Genomic DNA, 22,092 nt, shown 5'->3' with positions numbered 1-22,092 from the left:
TATTCTGTACTCTTACAATAAGCAGGCCAGAGAAAAGATGTTATTAAGACAATCATAAGGAAGAAAATACATTTACACTACATATACGTTTTTATGGAAAAAAATTTGCATGTAGGTGGACCTGGGCAACTCAAACATGTGTTGTTCAAGGGTCAGCTGTGCATAGAGGGGAGATAGCAGTTCATGCCTTAATTTAAACCTGTTAATAAACCTGTTGTATTAACTTCCTGGGCTATTTGCAGATTGTATCCTGTGTGGCTGCCTCTTCCCAATGACAGACATGTTCTGAGCTTTTCAAATCCTGGGAATGATTAGGGTGGGTAATGTCAGCTGATTATGGATTTCTGGTGTGTGGCCCACAGCTACTGGTGATGAATCAGGCTGCTACACAAGGGGACTTTTGATCAAGAGCACATTTCTGCATAATGAGAAGTAAAGTAGTGCAGATTAATGGTGTCAGCATTTTAATGGGATCTGGGAAAATGGCTGGGTGATGGATTCCTTTTTGCAGAGAGCAGCCCAGTCTTCTGCCTCCCAGATTTGCATCAAGGAGCCCAGGGGGAGCCACTGAAAGGTCATTGCATCTCTCTCTGACATGTGTTGGCAGAAGAATTTCCTGGTTGTGTCTACCTCCTCTTTGTTGCCATCTTTTCCCCAACAGAGTATGGCACTCAGAGCAAGAGACAAGGAAAACTATCCAGGGTCAGGGATGTCGGAAGCACCCTCATTAAACAACTCATAAAGGAAGTGTGTAGTCCTCAGGTAGTACCAGGATCACTAGCATCGTCCTTGCCAAGGATTTATGAAGAGTGGCCCATCTTTATGTCTGGGTGAGGGTTGGTACCCCTGACCTGCCCTCTATGTGAGTTTTGTTACCTCAGGCAAATCTGGAGGAAGAAGATCTGACAGTATGTCCACGTGAACACAGCCTGTAAACAGCAGCCAGGGCCGAGCTCAAGGCCAAGGTCAAGGCAATCCACAAGGCTTGGGCTGCTGCTATGAACACCGAGGGGGTACCTTCTGATCACCTACAGGATGCCTAGAAGGTGCACATGCTTTGCATTTATCATTTCAGTTAATAATCTCCCTGCAATGCAAGCATTCCTATTGCCAGTTTATGGATGAGGAACTTGAGGCTCTGGGTATTTATTTGCCTCTTTTGAAATTAGATAGAAAACAATAACAGTGGTAATAGTCATGATTATAATCACGATCATAACTGCTAAAATTCGTGTAGCTTTCCCTATAAGCTGTCCACTCTCCTAAGAGCTCTTTACATCTGCATTTATTAGAGCATTAAAATGACGCTACAAGATTGGGCATTGTATTTTCACATTTACAGATGTGGGAATTGAAGCACCATAAGGTTACATTACTTGCCCAGAGTCACACAGTAAGTTATGGAGGTATGATCTCAATCTTAACATCTGGTATTAACCTCTATGCTCAGGAGCCAGATTTAAGATGCTAACTTGTTATGATAACTGGAGTACTCTTTCCCCGGTCCCCACTGCTTTCTGGTATAACCCCACCTCTACCTTTGAGCTGCTAAAATTTACATGCTCATAAATATTTATGTAAGTGCCACGGAGCCCTAAACCGAGTTAGGTCTCTGCTGTACGCTTGCACACCCCTCTATTCTTCCCCTATTTTAAACCTCATCACACTTTCTGACGATCTCTCGCATAACATTTGGCCTTCCCTTGCAGACCTGAAGCTGCAAGAGGGCAGGTGATGGCCCATCCTTGCTTAGCATTTACACGCTCAAGGTCTAGGATGATGTCTGTACAAACAAACTTGCATTTCTGATTGTTACCACATTTCACAAATACTCTCGGGAGAATACTGGCAATTGGGAAGGTGTATTTTGTAGGGTCTGAAAGGAAATATAAACTATTTGCCAAAGCAAAATTCCAACTGGGTGGCTCAGGGGGCACCATAAATAAATAGGCATCAATACTCCTGAGTTGGAGACACTGAGATACAATAAGATGTCCCAGGACAGCCAAATGGATAAGAAAATCTGTCCCTACTATGTGCTATGAAGGCAGAAAACAAGCCGTGATTTCCAATACAGATTCTAAATCAAAAGATGACATGCCTTGACTTGCAATTGAATTTTCTCACCTTGGCAACTCCGTGAAGCACGCTTAGTGACAGGCAGCAAGCATGGTGCCTTATTAACGATGGTGAGTGGGTTTTCTAAGCGAAGTCATGGAATAAACAGTTGTGGATGAAGAAACGAAGAAATGACTGAACACATGAATGAATATAATAAAGGCAGGTTTGCTCCAAGGGGAAACTAGTGCTTTTCTCCCACGACATGATGCCTCTTTCTGTTTCCAATGATCCTTACGTGTACACACTACAGTTTCTGCCCCTTCCTGAGGACACCCTGTGACCCTTGGACGAACACTGGGATCTCCGTTTTACAAAGGGAGAGAGGGGAGCTAACAGAGGGGAAGGGGTTTTTTAAAATAATGCATCATTGTCGTTGTTATGATCATCACTGCTATCCTGCAGGTGCCTCTGCCTTTGAGCACCCATTATTCGCTGGGGACAATAAGCCCAAAGACAACTCAAGTGCAGAAGAGACTGGGGGCCTCAGCTGCCTACCCAGGAAAGAGCTCAGGGGCCCAGAAACCAGCACAGCTGAGGACGCACCAAGGGTTCAGTTACTGAACCGAGGACCCTCGCTTAGGGTGACTCTTAGAATGTTCTCAGATCTTCAGTGCTGACCTAGTTTTTGTGGCCTCCTGTTGCTGGGACAGGCTTTCCTACTCCCAATATCCATGACGCTCTATGATGTTTATAAATCCAGTGTCAGTCCCACTGCTTGTAACTTGCTTTTGATATATATTAAAAAAAAGTGTTTCATTAGGGAAGGCTTTGTTTTTTCAAAACTCATTCCTCCCTCACATCTTAATGATTTTTAAGCTCAGACTATTAATCTTCTTACCCGAGCTAAACCTTTCTCCCAATGTGTTCTTTTATAGATATTTCCCAACTCAGAAGCTTACATTCAATGCCTTCCATGGACTTTCTTGGGGACAATAACTAGCTGGAGAGCTTTGTTATCACTCAGAAATGCTGAAGAAAGTGTTCCAAAATTAGATGGGCTGGTGGGCTACGAGCTTTCTGGAGTATCCTTGCCTCTGGAAGTCACTGAATCAAACAATTTAATTCAATACATTTTGGGAAAAGCTTTGAGTTTCTCTCTGCACTGGCCACTGTGTAAGTCCAGGGCTAAGGTGTACTGAGGCCACCACCATGCAGTGAGGATAAGACATGACCGATACAGAAGAATTGCAAATAGATGAGCTCCATGGTAGAAAGTCGTATAAAAAGCTGTGGGGGAAGAAGTTAATTCCATAAGGGGAGATGTTGGGCAAACTTTCAAGAGCTAGTTAAATACTAGCTTGCACCAAGCATGCGTTAGATTAAGAAGGGGAACAACATTCAAGCCCAAGGGAACAGCGGAGTGAAGAGGACAGAGGGGCACAGAACTGTGTTGTGCTGGGAGAACTCTTTTTCTGCTGCCAGTGTTCTGACTTCTTTTGTCCTCTTGGATACGGTATGTTCTTTCTCAGCACCGGGGTTCTGCAACCGCTCTCCCCTCAGCTGGGAACCGTAACCCCAGCCCAGCTCTCTTGGCTGACTCCTTCCCATTCCTTCCTTTCTCAGCTTGAGTGTCACGTTCTCAAGCTGGCCTGTCCTGACACACTAGACTCAGTTCCAATCTTTGATTTACGGCCCCATCACATTTCTGAAATCCTCTTTGTTAACTTCCATTACACTCAACACACTTGCTTATTAACGCCTGTCTTCCTCGATCCAGTGTGCTAAGTTAATTAAACCAGGAGGCCACTAGGCGGAGGGGGCTCTAATCCACGGCAGCCTACGTAAACACACCCAAATCCAAACCTGTAAGTGCCTCAAAGCTAGGAAATCGAAACACGAAGGACAACCCACCATAGACAAGTCGGTTTTCAGCTACAGCCAATCAAATAATGTCTTTCCTTTACTTCCACACTTTATGTAAGTCTTTCCTCCATCTCCGGTTGGCAGAGTGCACCTCACCACTTCCAGTTTGGCACTGCCCAATTCCAATCCATTTTCTCCCAAATAAACTAAAAAATGTTAATATGCCTCAGTTCATCATTTAATAAATGATGAGGGCTGAGACCATGTCTGTCTGGTTCTCCTTGCATTCTCATCATCTTCCTCCAGACCTGATCCCCAGTTACCACCCCGTAATTTGTTTCTTTGTGCCAGGCTGGGCTGGGGCACTTGGTGTGTGGTGGGAACAGGCTAGAGATGAGGACGGCACACTGACAAGGGGAGATGAAACTACAGAGAGGGCTTTGACCGATGTCTTCACTTAAACATGCTCCCAGACACCTTCACTTTGAAAGGGCAAAGTAAGTGTGGAAGAAATCCAAACACATCAGCTTTTCTTCAAGCTCTGAAGGGACTATTTTATAGAAAAGGAAGATACAAGATGAGTAGTTGACAACTACATGTACATACAATGATAATGAGTCTCTAGAAGTTAATCTCATGGGGAATGGTGGTAGGAAATAGTCTCACATATGTGGCAGCCTCTAAATATTCCTAAAAGTATGGAGCAACTTTTCAATGTATATACCTCAAAAGAAGAAAGGAAAAGGTAGGGGAGCAACTAAAGATTTCTTCATATCTATGGTAACTGGAAGTAGACGTGACCAGGTGAATGAAGATACCTGTGTAGTCACATTGGAGGGATGTAGTATCTTGGCTGTTGGTTGGTTGATTCATTCACTTAATGAATGTTCATTGAACATTTGCTCACTCAGTGTTATGTCAATCATTACACTGGACTCAGACCTTGCCCTTGCAGAATTCACCATCCAATAGAGGAGAAAGACATCAAATGAGTAATTAAACAATAGTTCATCCACCACAACGGCAAGGGGTGCTACCAAGGAGAGGCACAGATTTGAGGGCAGGCTTGGCATGACCAACAGAAGGCTTGTGAGCCCCCTTGTGCATCAGGCATTGATGGAGGGAAGGCAGCGTCTGACCATCCTTATGAGGACTCCAGAGTCTGTGGTCTACCACTTCTCTGAGGCCTCTGGATGGATGCCTTCTGTGACACTGGAGTCATCGCGTGATCCTCTCAACCTGAGTGTTCCTCTCCTACCAACCGATACCTACCACTCAGGTGGGTTTGTTTTTTCTTCTCATTGTGTCATGAGTGATTCTTATTAGGAATTTAGTGGGGTTGCTCATTTTCATTCATTAGCTGTGTTTTACTGAATTCTGTGGGGGTAAACTATGTGCTATTGGGGGTATTTACGAACATGAAAACGAATTTTCAAAGGTCTTAGGACATAGCTCTTTAAGTCAACGGCCCACACCATGACCTTCCACCCCTTCTTAGAGAGGAGAAATGGGGCCTCTGTGAGCATGCTTACAAGAGGTCTGGAAAACCCAAGTATGGACCTTTATTTCCAACCCAAGGGACACTGTCCCTTTCCTTTCGTGAGCTGACCCTTAGGCCAAAACCAAGTGATACATCCTTTTTTAGAATGAGATAGAGTAACATTTTAGTTCTAACTTTTATGTATTTGTTTTGAATTCATGTATTCCCAGATCTTTTCTCTCCTGGTGTCATCTCTGGGTTAGAAAACAAAACAAAACAAAAACATGAAAAGCAACAACAATGACAACAACAAAAACAATAAAATAAGTAGAAGTGGAGTCCTGGCTTCTGCTCGTCCTCTCGCGATTTACTGATTTACTTTCAGTTTGCATTTTGGAATGGGTAGGAAGTCTAGACTGGGCACAGGTGTTAATCCTCTAGAATGCTGAGGTTAGGGATGAAGAAATGGGTGGAGATGCAGGTAGACCTAAAGTGGCATGAGTGAAACTCTCGTTAGGGAAAGAAGGATAAACACGCCCTGACAGAGACTTCACCCCCAGCACCTCACAATATAGATTGTTGGCATATTTTGGACCCTTCTGTAACACCTTCTGTGATGGCTAATCTTACGTGCCAACTTGGCTAGGCTATAGTATCCAGTTGTTTGGTCAAACAGTAGTTCATATGTTGCTGTGAAGATTTTTTTTTTTAGATGTCATTAACATTTAAATCAGTAGACGCTAAGCAAAGTAGATTACCCTCCATAATGTAAGTGGAACTCATCCAATCAGTTGAAGCCCTTGGGAGCAAAGACAGAGGCTTCCCCACGCTGAAGGAATTCTCAAGACCGCAAATGAGAGAACTTGAGTTGTCAGCCTGCTGCCCTCCAGAATCTGAACTCAAGACTGCAATGTCAGCTCTAATCCAACTCTCCAGCCGGCCCTACACATTTCAAACTTGCCAGACACCACATCACATGAGCCAGTTCCTTAAAACAAATCTGAATGTATCTTTGGAGAGCCCTGACCAGTCTGAGGCACCGTCTTTTTCAGGGGAAGTTTGCTGTGTTTTATTTCTACCTAAGATACTGGGGATAGCAGTGCTGGGAGTAGCCTTAGCCTGTCGGGCCTGTGGAAGCAAATCTGTGTAAGTCGCAGGGACACCCTGCCTCCCTCCTGTAGCCCGGGCACAGCCTGCTGAGTGGCTGTCGGGATCTCCCTGGACGATCCTCACAGCATGCGGGGCACACCCAGCTCATGCCCCAGACCCAAGGTCTCCCCTTGTAGCCTTGCCCGTCTTTCTGCTTCGTCTGAACCACAACTCCTGCCACTGCAAAAATTAGGAATTTAGAGCAGAAGGAAAAGTAAGATTTCTTCCAGCTCCACCGTGGTAAGACTTTAACTTTGTTGGAATTACAAGGGCAAAACCTCCACCCCAGACCTCTATAGCTGCCTTGCAGATCAGCTGCAGAACGGAGCCTGGCGAGAGGTAATTAACCGCAGATCACTAACAGCTCAATGGGAAGGCCTGTGTCCAGGAATTCCTTTTGCCAGAGGTCCTGGGAGCGTCTGCTGCAGAGAAGCGAGTTTGCAAATAAGCACTTTTCTTTGAAAAGGCCCCTTTCCCCAGCTCCATTAGCTCCCAGCTCGGCTTTCAGATGGGAGGGCTGTCTTTTCATCTTGGACTTGACATATTCTTCTGGTTTAGCACAGTCACAGAGAGCCCTTTGGCAAGCCACTCTCTCTCCCACTGCGAATTGTTGGGCACCAAGGCAGAGAACACAGTTCCAAGTCGGCCAACTTTTCCCCCCACAGCCCCCGACCCTGCCTCTCTTTGTGCTCAACAATGGATTTCAAAATCTTTGGTTTTCTTTGTCACCAGGAAAGATGTTGGAGTCAAACAAAGGGAGAACAAAAATTCCAGACGTGCTGAGAAAATGAAAGTGCGTGTGTGTGTGTGTGTGTGTAGTCTCACTCACCACCCCCAACGCTACTGATTACCATCTGCAACCCTCAGGAATGTATGTCATTTGGGGTTGAGTTGGTGGTTTGAACAACGTTCCTTCCAACTTTCCGCTGGAAAATTTAACCTCTTGTTAGTCTTCAGCGAGCCAAGGAAGCCGCACGCTGCTTGTTTGTTCTGACCTGCGATGCCGCATCCCTTGAGTTCAGTCGCAGCTGCCCTTCTCCGGCGTCCTGGCCATGCCCCGCCTCCTGGGCGATCATCCCACGTCCTAGCTTCTCTCGTCTCCTCTCTTTTGCTCCCTCCGAAACACCTTTCTGCTGCAGCCAAAGTCATCTCTCTAACATGTAGATCTGACTAGCCTGTCGCCCATTTCCTGGAGACTCAAGGCGAAGTTCCCGGCGGAGCAGCCAAGGGCTGTACCTGTCACAGCCCCTCCCCTCAGCTCGGAGCCCCCCCCTCTCCCCCCCTTTCCCCTTCCTCTCTCCCCTTTTCTCTGTTTCTGTCTCTCTCTTCCCACCCACTCTCATTATTTTTTGCAGCTGTGTTCCCTTCTTGACATCAGCTTTTTTTTTTTAAGGTAAACTCTGCCCTTCTTTAAATACCTCTGGGTCCTGACCTACTCTCGCCACCCTAATGAGGACAAGAAATCTCTGTAGTTCTCACTGCTTTTCTGCATTCTCAGTGTACCTGTATTTGCTCACCTCTGTGGCCAGCCTGAGACCCCTCTGGGGTGGAGACTTTCTCTTCAGAATCAACGGCCCCACACAGTGCAGGACACACAGAGTATCTTCAGTTAAGGCTCCGGGTTAACAGGAGACAGTACAGCGTATTGGTAGGGGTTACGTCCTCTGTCTGTGACTGGATTCACGTGGATTGAATCCTGGCATTCACTGACTGAGCCTCACCTGTGAAATGGGCAGAATCATCAACACCAGAGCAGAGCACAGCAGTCAAAATCCACTGAAAAAATACATACAAAGGGCTCAACGCATCCCTTACATACAGTAAAATCTCAGTATTTACCATCATTAGAAACAGCTGATCCACTTGTCCGCTGTGGCCCTCCCCCCCACATCCTCCCTCTTTGTTCACAGACTGCTCCATCCCAGGTCCCCACTGAAGTCATCAAGGACAGGGGAAGAAAGAGTTAAACCTGACTCTGTTCACCACAAATCCACAGGCACTAAGTAAGGCCCCAGCCTTCAGGCTTTAAGTATGGGCTGCAGTTAACCATAAACAGCTGTTTCAAGATAATAGCCTTCTACTGGCAAACTAAGGCCAGCCCCCTCCCTCAAAAGGAAACCTTTCTTGCAAAGAGCACTCGGCACTGATAGACAGATCTCGGTCTGGTAGTAATCAGAATTACGAGATGGGGGCAGGGGGAGCACTGTCAGGCTTCCCAGATCAAGCTGACGTGTATATAGCAATTCTATTTCCCTTTCCAAAAGCCCAAACACCCGATGCCTCTTATCGGCAGCACATCCCCCTGTTGTTCTAAGGGGGAAAAGCAACGCTCGCCCCTGCTGCTCCCTTCCTGCACTGGCATTAACGCTAATGACTGGAGAAAGAGCAGACATTGGCCAAGAAGACATATGTGTGGCTCTTTATACCAAAGCCCTTCACTCAACTAATCCTCTCTTCCCATTTTAGGAAATTAAGTATGACTCAAAGCTCAGCAATGTGTGTCCATCTGGAATTCGGGCACCTTTAGGTCCAGTTCAGTACTTAGCAAAGGTGAGAGTCATGTTAGTTGCTTCCATTCTGTGGGAGACAGATGCATGGGCCAGGTTTGGGGAACACATTATGGAAAATACCCCTTGTTTCAGAAAATACCCAGAACTTATTAAATATACATCTGGTGTCAGGCACACAGTAGGCACTTGATGTTTGTGTGTTCTTTTGTGTTTGTTACATACCTTCCAGGTGTGACGAGTGATGAAGGAACTCAAGAAGCAAATGAACTGGAGTGGGTTGTTTAGTGTAAATCCATCCATCTCTCCACCTGTCTATCCATCCATCCGTCTGTCCATCTGTCTGTCTATCAAAGGATGAGACCCAGGAAAACGAAGTGGTTTATAAAGGGCCAACCAGCAAGCCAGCAGCAGAAACAGGAGGTGCACCATCCTCCCTGACTCAGGCTTTGTGAGTTCGGTCAGCTCACGTGGGAAGTCACGAAACTAAAGTCAAGCCTCTGAAGCCCAAGTAAACGTGATTCAGGAGGAGCGCTGGGCAGGAGCGGCACTCAGGAGGTTAATTCTGTGTATGTCTGTGGGCTCAGCAGAAGCAGAGGTGCCTATCGAAGTCCATCCCCACTTAGATCATACATCTTAAAAACTACCAGGCATAGTAAGTCCCGGTGGGTGAAGGAATGAGTTGCCCACTGCTGCGAAGGCGGCCTTTGCATCTCTGACGATGCAGCCGTAACTAGTGCCCGTGGCTATTCTTTCTGAGGTTTCTCATGAACCAGTCAATGAGGGCCCGGGAGATGGGTGCTCTAGTTCGGCCTATTTTACAGATAAGCAAACTGAGGTTTGGAAAGATTATGACGTTTGCTTCTTGTCACTCAGCTAAGAAGTCCCAGAGCCAAGGTTCAAAGCCTTGTTTTCTGACCTAGAGCTTGACTTCTTGATCATGATACTGTCTTACTGAAAAATAATAAATGGAAACAAATCAATGACTTTCTGTGTATGATGCAACACACATTTATGTTTTTGCTTTGTGCCCTTAGACTGTCAAAATTGTACCATCCGGAGAGGTAACTTTATCATTCCTAACTTCCATGAGTGAGATCTGAGGCTCTGAGAAGGCACCTGCCTTGTCTAAGGTCACCCAGTTTGTAAGGTATGAGGATTTTGAAAATCAAGTCCAGTGCTTCTTCCATGACAGCATTACTATCTCCCCAGATATTTTACATCCACAAAGTGTTGTTTATAGCGTGGTCCTAGCAAACACAGGTTGAGATCACCTTTCAAAAAATTATGAGACATTACTGACATCAAAATGATCAAACCAACCAAAGAAGAGTAAGGAACAAGGTCCAGGCTTGGGTTAAGACAAGGATGACAGATGTATTCCAACCTCTAGGCCAGTTTCCATCAATGCTCTTAGCTACCTGGAGGGCTGTGCTAGGAAGGATCCTAACAGGAAAGCATCCTTTGATACTGACTTAAGTTGGTTCCAAGTTGGGATGCATTGGGGTGGCCAGAATGGGTGTATTTGCCTCTCCAGGTGTGCTTTTCCCTTTTCACTCTACTCTGTGCTTGACCTCTGTGGTCCACACCAGGGGATTCCCTTAATGTCCAGTCTCTGGCTGGGTTTGGCCAATGGGTAACCCATCAGGAGATGGAAAGGAGAGAGAGATGAAGCCAAGGTTGTGGTATGTGGTATTTAGTCCCCTGATTCCCTTGCTGGGGGTCGCTACGGCCGACGTCAGCCCCTCGGAGGAAGGTCACACTCCAGTCAGGAGGCCCCCTGCTGTCAGCGTTCTCTCTCTCCTGCTCCCAGCCCCGGGCTACCGTACACTGCACATGCCTGTAGGTTTCCCACACGGTGTTCTCTGGATTAAACTCTCTTCCAGTCACCCAGTTGAAGTGTGACAGATCAACACGTAACCCTCACTGACAGAGCGGCATGTCACATGGGGACATGCTGGAAACCCGGTCATGGATGAAGGAGGGGTGAGCACAGCCTCTCCTGGAAAAGTGACCCTGAAGATGCTTCTTTTTTCTTTCTCTCTCTCTTTCTTCCTTCCTTCTTTCCTTCTTTTTCTGGGTAGCATGTTATTGTAGACATTTCTCTGACCAGTCCAATATCCTTTGACTGAAGACAGTGTTGCCTAATGAAGGGTGCTGGGATTTCACACTAAACGGAGCAGACCAGGACTCATGCATGTCTTGCCTCAACCGGGTCTGACTGTCCAAGCTCTGAGCTTGGCTGAGATGGTTAGACTCCCGAGGTTTCAGTTTCCTACGCAAAATTGGGATACTCACCCCTACACTGCTTACTTATTGATCACGAAAGAGATGGAGTCTGTAAAATTACCCTTTTATTTATAGCATTTGCTTAAGTTTACCCAGATCCAGGGTGGAAGTTTTTGGTGAAGATCCTTTTTCTTTTTTTATCTGCCCAAATTCAGTAGGATAGCAGTGTTCTTCCCTTCTTTCTTCTTTCCCTCTATCCTTCCTTCCCTCACTCCCTGCCTCCATTCCTTCTTCCCTTCCTCCCTTAATAATGCATCTTGTTGTTCCTTCTCAAACCTTGACACCTTGGAGGTGGTTCTCACTCCTAGCAGTCCTGGAAGACCATCCGAGCAGGGAGGACTTAACCATCAGCCTTTTATACTGTAGAAACCTCAGCAATCCAGACCCCCAAAGGCAGATTCTCAAATGAGATGCTGAGCTTCCTGACGACAGGGATCAATATTATTTATTTCTCTATCCCCAGTTCCTGATGTTCAATTTATATACAGTAAATGTTTACTGAGTTAATGAGTTATACTGGGTAATCTTGCTTCCCATAGATTTAAGGCTTTCCTACTTTAAACATGGAAATGTTTACCTATTTTATTTGAATCATTTTAAATGAAAATATATTTTTTTAAATCACCATCGTTTCAAGTAGAATATACAAGACATTATTTTTATTTAAAAAGTAATTTGGAAACATCTTTCTGAGCACAGATGATGCCACTGCAGTTAAATGAACCAGTGCCATTGGGGGAAACTGAGGTGAACGGACACCCTTTGCCTCTGAACCAGATGTTGCTGGATGGCTTCCCATTTTAAATCCTTAATGCCCAGTACTTGTGCCCGCTCTTCTCTCTTCCCAGTTCCTGTTTCTAACATGCCGTGGGACAGGAGACCAAGCACTTATGGACATTTGAATTCTGTGTAAAAGAAGAGTGAAGAAGCTCTGAGTAAGTGTGTGCAAGTAAAGAGGGAATGGAGTGAACACCACCTGCCCTGGCTGTGCAGAAGCTCCTATGCTTCTTAGTCCCTGGGTATTTTAAAAGTGATGCTAGATATGAGAAAACATTAATACCTAAGAACGACTTGGGAAAACTAATGGAAATATCTGCTTGCTTTCCCAAAGGAGGCCAAAGACCACTTGTCCTTGAAATAACTTCTGGGTCTAGCGCACCTGTGGAGAATTGTAAAGTCCTTCCTGACACCTCAGTGCCTCTAGTTCGAATTCTCACAGGAACAAAGAAGCTCATACACAAAGCCTCAGGTTCAAGTTTAGCTTTACTTGGGGTTCTATCCCCAGAGAAGTCAAGGGCGATGGAAATGGCAAGAGTCACTTTGGAGGAGTGGGGAGAATGCTGGATTCTGAGATGGAGTCCCTTGTCCTCACTGTGTGCCAACAGGAGACCAGGCTCCCTCTCCCTCAACTTGCTAACCTGTAAAATGGGAATGCCCATACACCTGGTAAGACTTGCCAGGAGGGCATGAAAATGACAAGAGGAAGAACAAACAGAAGTACTCTGTGAAGACAAACGTAACATAACTGCTCAAATGTCCCGCATGATGATGGTGATGACGAAGGCTCATTGCCAGTGCTGGCTGTGAATCCCCCTGTGCTTGTGTGAGCTTCTGGGGGAGAGAGTCCTAAAGCAACCCTGCGGAGTGGGAAGTGCACAAAAGGGAACGCCTTCCATCTGGGAGTCTGCGTGTGGCTCCAGAGTCAGTCTTACTAGTCCATCTCATCCTCCTGTGGGGCCCTTAGAACTGCCCCTCAGTGTTATGGCCGGAAAAGGACCTGTCTGTCCCGGGATGCCGCTACGCCTGGGGGCCGGAGACTCTGCGTGAACTCTAAGTCTCTATTATAGGAATTGTTTCATGTCAAACTCGGATAGGGTCATCTAGCCCGTTCCTCTTTGAGGATGTCTGTAGATTCTGAGCTTTCTGTTTTCCTTTAAATGCCATTAGAGACATTCACTAAATGTCCGTTAATTCAACTTACTTTTGAGTGTGTGAAATAGGAGTGCTATAAACAATGAATAACTGGGGAATAAAGAGATGATGGAAAGGGAATGACAAGTAGAACTGCTCGGCACAAAGAAGGGCCCTTAATGCCTGTGCATGAGAAAAACCATTTAGGAAATCAGAGGAGCCCCAGGAAGGAATGTAGACTGGGACAAAAAAAAAAGTCCAATTGTGTTATAAATGTGTAGGAAAACCTCACTGAAGGGGGTGGGAGGGAAAGGTGCTGACCTATGTAACTTTGGAAATGAGTGAAGTCTGCAAGATTAAAGGGAAAGGATGACATGTAAGCACTGGACTCAGGTTGATAAAGTAATTTTCCAGAGGGCTACAGGCCAATGATTCTGATGCTGCCAACGATTAAGTAAATGGGTGGCAGATGATGGGAACTAGGTTTCTCTCTGTTGGGGTGGAAATTTACATATAAGCAAGGTGAAGAGGCTAGAGAGATTCATGTGATAATGGATTAAAGTTGGATATATCAATGTGAACTCATGTTTAGCTTGATATAGACACAGATGGTTACAGATAAAAATATATATGTACATATGTGAGTTTATATACTTAATATAAATGTACATACACATGGGCTAGTACACACATACTTACATAATACACACAATTTTAAAAAATTTTACTCAATTTTTGAGTAGACCTAAATTTTGAGAAGACCTAAAAAAACTCCAGTTGCAATAAACACAGCTAGTACCCGGATTTTGGGTTCTAACACCATTATTCATTCTAAGGAACCATGGCTTCTTGGTGAAATAATCTAGGCTAAGAGCAGGAAATATGCAAAATGAGCCTGGAGCAGAAAGTAAGGAAGGGCTCAAGTATTTCAAAAGATCAAATTAATGGGGAGATGTCAAAGGAGCCAAATGAAAGAAATTTCAACGCCAAAGCAGGAACAATGTAAGCAACAGAGCTACGTAGTGTTGGATTAAAACCCAAAGTGGAAAATAAATATTCATGAGTCCACACTTTCCTAAGTAAATAAATTAATAACTCAGGCAGAGGAACAAATGTCCTATGTAGAAGAATTCCAAACAACTACGTAGATACTCTGCCCTCAAGGAGGGGCAGGCATAACTCCAGACTCCTTAAGTTTGGTCTGTACACAGTGACTTTGTTCCAAAGAATATGTGAAAAGGGAGGGAAATTACTAATTTTACAATATCGAAACCTGACAACACTACCTCAGCCACGTGATCAAGGTCAACACCGACAGTCATAAATCATGTTGCCAATGAGAACCCTTGATGTGATATGATGGAAGTGGCACTCTACCACTCTGGCTTTCCTTTCGAAACTCTAGACCAGTCATGGGAAAAGCATCAAATTCCAAAAAAGGAGCATCCTACAAAATACTTGACTAGTACTCCTCAAAACTGTTAAGGTCATTAAAAACAAGGAAAATGGCACAGTGTCACAGCCAAGAAGAGTCGAAGGAGACATGGCAACAAAATGTATTGTGGTATCCAGGCTGGGATCCCAGAGCAGAAAGGACAAAAGATAAAAAACTAAGTAAATCTGAATAAGCTATGAACTTCAGTTAATAATAATGTATACATGTTCATTCATTAATAATACTACATATATGAAACTCATGCATGATGTTGACAACAGGGAAAACAGCGTGGGGTGCAAGGGAACTTTCTGCACTATATTTTTAATTTTTGAATAAATCTAAAACTTCTAAAATTAAAGCCTATTTTTAGCAATGAATGAAAAGTAGTTATGAATTCAGCTTTACAAATATTGAGCAATTGCTATGCTTCCTATATTCCAGACATTGTTATATTTGGGGAGCTTGAGGTTTTGTTTGTTAATTTATTTAATTTCATATTTTACGGAGATGTTTTGAATGTTAAAAATGAGAATAAATGTAAAGTGATTAGAACAGTGGCTGGAACCTAGGGGACCCTCAATGATTTTTTTGGGGGGGTGATGATGACAATGATGGTTGGGTTTTGCTTTTTTTAAGTTTTTAAAAAAAACGTTTGGTTGAGATATGTTGATGTACAATAGTATATAAGTTACAGGTGTACAACATAGTGACTCACAATTTTTAAAGGTTATATTCCATTTATAGTTATCATAAAATTTTGACTATATTCCCTGTGTTTTACAATATATCCTTGTAGCTTATTTATTTTACACATAATGGTTTGTACCTCTGTATCTCTACCTCCATCATGCCCTTCCCCCTTCCCTCACCCCACTGTAGCTGTAGTTTGTTCTCTACATCTGTGAGTCTGTTTCCTTTTTGTTATATTCACTAGTTTGTTTTATTTTTTAGATTCCACATATAAGTGATACCATATAGTATTTGCCTTTCTCTAACTTATTTCACTTAGTATAATACCCTCCAAGTCCATCCATGTTGTTGCAAATGGCAAAATTTCATTCTTTTTTATGGCTGAGTAGTATTCTATTGTATATATTTACCATTCACTGTATGGAAGAAAATATTTGCCAATGATATGACCAATAAGGGGTTAATATCCAAATTATATAAACAGCTCATACAACTCAACATCAAAAAGCAAACAAACAATTAAAAAATGGGTGGAAGACATGAATAGACATTTTTCCAAGGAAGACATACAGACAGCCAACAGGCCCATGAAAAGATGCTCATCATCACTAATCATCAGAGAAATGCAAATTAAAACCACAATGAGATATCACTTCACACCTGTCAGAATGGCTATCATCAAAAAGACCACAAACAACAAATGCTGGTGATGATGTGGAGAAAAGGGAACCCTTGTACACTGTTGGTGGGAATGCAAATTGGAGCAGCCACTGTGGAAAACACTATGGCAGTTTCTCAAAAAACTAAAGAAAGCAATTCCACTCCTGTGTATATATCTGAAGAAAAAAGAAACACTAATTTGAAAAGATACATGCACCCCAATGTTCATAGCAGTATTATTTACAATTGCCAAGTTATGGAAGCATCCTTAATGTCCATCAACAGATGAATGAGTTTTGCTTTTAAAAACTCACAGATACAGCATAATGTGACTCCTCTGCTCTAGTCTGGGACTAGTCAAGGAAATTTTGGGGTAAGGTGAGTCCTTAAGGATGAGTAACAATTTGCTGGGTGAAGAAGGCAGAGGCAGCATTCCTGCAGTGGAACTGGCATAATCAAAGGCCTAGGACCATCGCACCAAGCGTTCTGTAAGAGGGGAAGCAGCTGTATGTGATCTGCTTTTGCTGAGGCACATTATGGAAGGCTGAAAGGAGGGAAGGGAAATGAGGCTGGCGTGGTCAGCAGCAGCCACGGCACAAAAGGCACTGTGCCCGGCTAATGAGCCTGAGCTTTCTTCTGCGGAGCCGCTGAGAACGTTCAACCCTACAGAGAGGCAATCACATCCCCATTTTGGACAGACTCACCCTGGCTGCTGTGAGGAGTGGGACCGAAGTACAACCAGATGGGATGTGTAAGGCTTGACGCTGTTTGAAAAGCATGCCATTTTCTTGCGGGCAGTTAGAACCCTCTGACTTCCTAAACTAACCACACTTTTGTGAAGTACCTGTCTAAATATTTTCTTTTTTATGTGTATTAGCTATAAAGGTAGAAGCTGACTTTGGCACAGAAATACATCTGTGAGAAACAGGGAAACATTTCCTTTACGACCGATTCTCGTTCCAGCCTTCCTTGCCAGGAGAGAATGCAAGCTAGAAATGAGAAACCCAAAACTTCAGGAGGTGCCATTTTGAAGCTCTCCCTCTCTTACACACAAAGTCATAGTATTTGCAGATCCTGAACTTTTAGCTCATCTTTCCCCAACTATTTAGGATGGCTAACTGAAACTAATGTTAATATCGTTAATACAACTAGCTAATATTCTAGTTACTCAGCGTGGTTAAGTTAATAGCCACCCAAGGTTGGAATTTGGGCATCTGTATTCTTGTCCTGGCTTGGCTACTTACCAGCTGTGGGACTTTATATGGTCTTTCAACACTTTGGAGCCCATTAAAAAAATTTTTTTTTCTTAAATAGGAGATATATCCTACCACCACCACTGTCACCATCATCACCAACACACCGATGTTACTATCCTGATGGCTCTGTTCTAGGTTTCAGGAAGGATTAAATGTCACCATGGATAGAAAAGCGACTGCTCTTGTCATCAAAAGATAAAAGCATGCGAATAATCCTCAAATTGCCATGATGAAACTTTGATCCAATTTAGTGCCTGGCACCTACCTGGCACTCAGGGAATATTTGCTGAATGAAAATCAGGTCATTTATTACGGCCTTTTGCCACCTCTACTATTTAGACGCATGCTCTAACGTGGAAACAAGGAATCATCGTTTGTCCCGGTGTTCCTGGCTTTCTGCCATAGAGTTGCTAAATGGAATGTGGGCGTAAACATGGGAACAACTTTGGTTCCGTTATTATTTGGGACTCCAGTTCTGCCCTAAAACATGTCCATCATCTCTCAGAGTGGGCTTGGCTCATTAATCATTGAACCCATTGAAAAACAGAGATCCTTTCAAGAATGCATCTATCTGTCTGTCTGTCTGCCTACTTATCTATCATCATCCTATAGGTCATTTTCTTATTTTCCACCTACAGTTTCTCAGTCATATGCATTTTTTAAAATATTGCCCTTAATGCCAAACAGAATTTCCATCACATATGGATATACCTTATCCCCCTTTTAGGTTAGGATGGCCTCTAAGCTCATGCCTTTACTACGGGTTTCACTGATAATCTCACATGTGTGCTCGTCCTTTTTGCTCAGGGCCAAACTGCTCTCTCCATCACAGACTCCAGGTTTTGCTTACATTACCTTAAACTGCTAGATGTTAAGTCCTCCCTTCCTTCCGTGTCAAAAAACCTCAGCCCCAGACCTGAGCTAGATTTTCTCCTGTCAGGAAAGCCAGCTCCCTTTTCAATAAGGATGTTGTCTAAAAAAACAAAACAAACAACCCCTGATAAACAGACCTCCAAACACAGCTAAGAAAAAGTGGTATATATAGAACATTTTCTCTAGCCTCTCTTGAGCTATGTGGACTGCACGTGAACCCCTCAGTGGCAGAAACTTACTAGATTTCTGTGCCTCAGCATTTAGCACAAGGTCTGGTACAGAGCAGAAAATAAATATTTGCGGAGTAAATAATCTCTTTCTTAAAGTCTCAGGACTAGTCTAGGACACGGGGTAATTTAGTACTTTGCCACTCAAAGTAGAATCTATGGGCCAGCAGCACTGACGATACCTTGGAGCATGGTAGTGCTGCCAAATTCCATGCCCCACCTTGAACCAATTAAATCACAATCTTCATTTTAACTAGACTGAGGTGATTCATTTGAGACTCATTGACCTTGTCCAATGGTTATGAACCTTAGCTGAAAATTGAAATCATCTAAAGAACTTTTAAAAATAAATTGATACCATGATCCCACAGATGAAGATTCTGATTTATCTGGTCTGGGAATGTTATTTAGATATTAAGATTTTGAAAAGCTCCCCCTGTCATTCAAATGATAAGCCAAGGATGAGAACCACTAATCTAGTCCAAATTTCTCCTGTGAAACAGATACTTCTCCAGAGCTTTATGTACACATCTGGGTATTCCACAGCACTTTATTCAGAGTGGGGACTGGGCAGCATTTAATCTACTACTTTCTAAACCTCTCCCCTTTTACTGTCTCCCTAAAATTATCAGTCTGTCCCTCTGTCATAGACTATCCAAGATGTACAGGAGCCCACAGCCATTAGTCATTCTATGACTTTACTTACCACCCAGAGCAGATTAGGGCAAGTGCAGACTCAAGCTGGAGGAATGAGATTCTATCTTCTAGGAATCTGAAAGTAGGACCAGGAGCAGGACTGATCGTCTCAGCTTCTGGCTGGTCCTCTGACAGGTGAAGACAGGATCTATGGGGCTATATGTTCTACCATGGGAACTGGGAGCAGAGAAAGGCTATAAGGAAACAGAGACCAATGAATCAGGCACATGAAGGGAAGCAGGGACAGTAAGTGGAGAGAGTCAACTATCAGATTTACTTCTGACTTCCACTGCTGGTTTCCAGGCCCTTCCCTAGCTAGGCTCAGTTGCAAATTCCATCCCATTATTTCATGAAACATTACCATTTCTAATATATCACATGCACTTTTCCTTAAGCCAGCTCAAGTTGGGTTTAGCCATGGCAAGTACAAAAAGTCCTAACTAATTCAGTCATCTTATTTTCCCTGCCTAATTCTGAGTAGCGTGTTAGCACCCATGTGAGATCATCAGTGAAACTCATAGTAAAGGCATGAGCTTAGAGGCCATCCTAACCTAAAAGGGGGATAAGGTATGTCCATATGTGATGGAAATTCTGTTTTGGCATTAGGGACACTATTAAAAAATGCATATGACTGGGACTCTGAGCTAGACCTTTCCAAAAATGGTTACTGTTTAATCCTCTCAACATTATCAGCATGATACAGATAGGGAAACTGGGGCTCAGAGTGGTTAACTCAGTTTCCTGTGATTGTATAGGTAGAAATGGGCATTGTTTGTATTCAAGTCAGTCTTTCAGACTTTAAACCTATGCTTGGGGAACAGCAGGGATGGCTGGCAGGGACCTGTGACAGGTAATGAAGCCGGTGTGGTGAGTAGGGATGAGAGATGATGGCCTGGTTTGTTGTCAACCAGGGGTCTGATGATGGAACAGATTAACCAGAGCACCTCAAAGATCTTCCCCATCTTCTCTTGAATGAGTTGATGGCTTTGGAATATTTTGGGGTCAACTTGAAGACTGTATCTACTGCTTTTACTCCATGAGAGCGGACCATGCTGTCTTAACCAATTGTGGTCTCGGTAACCCTCGTCTGAAACCATCTGCAGACTATAACCATGAAACACACCTTTCCGATTGTGCTTCCTAATTCATCCTTGGACATACTTGAAGAGCGGCCTGCACAAGAACACCCTTTGCCTTTGAAACAACTGATGGTCAGTGTCCCCTGCAATTCTCATCTATGTCTGATTTTCCTTTACTATTTGGGTACAAAGGTTTTCAAAACCCAAAGTGCTATAACTAAAAGTCTGTGTATCTTTCCATTGTTTCGGTTGACTGGATTAGCAGACCTTCTAGGTAGGCAGTGGGAACTAAAAGAATGTCCACTGGCCATTTGCCGGGGAATGGAATCTCTGTAGAAGAAATGACTATGATCATTCGACATTCAGAATCCTGGGTATTCTACCCAGGGGGCTGGTGTTGCAGGTGAGGCCAGGTTGCATCTGCAGGTTATTTCAATACTCATATTCCAGCCTGGTGATGAGAAGTACTAGAAGGCAAATCTTGTCTTGATTATGTGAATTCATTAAGAATTCACTAAATTACTAGCAAACCTGAAATCTCAAATTCAGACTGTAGCAGATGCATCTGAAGGAATTCCTGGTCATTACTCAGATCAGAGAGCCTAAGGCACTAGTTTTCTGTGGGTTGCACACCTGAGAGGCTGCACACCCTGGGAGGGCTGAGACTGTGTTCAGCTAATGCTCCTTGACCTCACACCAGGTGCTGTGGCCGGGGCTACCAAGCCTCCAGGCTCTGACACATACTGTTTTTCATCTCTGGACTGCCTTTCCCTGCTGTCCACTCTCACTCACTTGGCAAAACACATCCACCCCATCTTTCTGAAGCTTTTCCTGATCCCTTCAGCCCACCTGACTCACTTTTGGCGCCGCCTTGGATCTGTACACATAACTTTTTGGACACACCGGTCATGCCGGACTACGGGGCATCTGTTTCCTCGGGAGCTCACTCTCCTGGACCAGGGCTCCTTGAGCACAGAGAGTGTGCTTCAGCCAGTTCTGGATCCTCAGCCTTTTGCTTCATGCTAAACAAGCCGTTTAGAGTCATTTGAGTCACACATCTCAATATGTCAATATCTTTGGATTCCTTCCTCATCCTCACTGTGAAGATGAAGACAACAAAGCCCACAGAAAAAACACCCTTTGCCCTTAGGTTACATCAGGGTTTTTGGCAGACGGAGGTTTAGTAACAAATGTAGCCTTCTCAAGAATATGAGTTTATATTCTAATTTTCCAACTAGCAGTATGTAAAATGCACACATGATTTAGCTTAGCAATCTTCCCTTCTAGGGAGGTACTCCATGACTATGCTCACAAAACGCTTGTCAAGACACGTATAAGGATGCCCCTTGCTGCATCCTGTGTTAGCTGACGCCGGGAAACCACCAGTGTGGTCACTTACAAAGGGCCAGTATATCCTCCGGAATGTACACCTAAACCATGATTTTGTGGAAAGCATAATTTGAAAGGTCTAACTATATCTATAAGCAAATGTATGGAAAGTCTATACTGTGACTAAAGCACAGTACTGAAGAATATGTGGAAGTATCCCTTTTGTTAACATTCAACATCACACATGGTTCTTTGGTCCCAGGCTGGTGTGTGCATAATAGCAGCCAAATGACCTCGTTCTTAATATGCAGAGCCTTTTCAAACATTTAAATTCACTCAATCTTCACAACAACTATGATTAGCCCCATTTTACAGAAGAGGAAAATGAGGCAAAGAGAGGCTGTCTTGTTCGAAATCACACAGCTGGAAAGTGGTAGGGCTGACATTCAGCATCACCTGAGAAATTGTTATATGTGCATATTCCTGCCTGCCCCCACCGAATCACCCCCTGCGGGTGGGTCCTGGCAGCCTGCGAAGGAACAAGCTTTGCAGGTGATTTCAGTGCCCGTCAGGGCTGGGAAGCA

General features: G+C 44.0%; 1 long non-coding RNA gene across 1 annotated transcript in view; it reads right to left on the bottom strand.

Annotated features, from left to right (window-relative positions):
* LOC140698157 (uncharacterized) overlaps window positions 1-9,390 on the bottom strand; it is a 65,437-nt gene extending 56,047 nt beyond the window's left edge. The window contains exons 1-2 of the long non-coding RNA XR_012075713.1: window positions 9,286-9,390; window positions 8,071-8,274 (exon numbers count right to left, since the gene is read on the bottom strand). This is a non-coding gene — a long non-coding RNA (uncharacterized lncRNA). The remainder of the gene's footprint in view (window positions 1-8,070; window positions 8,275-9,285) is intronic.
* Window positions 9,391-22,092: the final 12,702 nt, after the last annotated feature.

The sequence above is a fragment of the Vicugna pacos genome, chromosome 9 (genome assembly GCF_048564905.1).
Source record: "Vicugna pacos chromosome 9, VicPac4, whole genome shotgun sequence".
NCBI lineage: Eukaryota > Metazoa > Chordata > Mammalia > Artiodactyla > Camelidae > Vicugna > Vicugna pacos.
The sequence above is the reverse complement of the archived record's forward strand: the minus strand, read 5'-3'. Positions and strand labels throughout refer to the sequence as shown.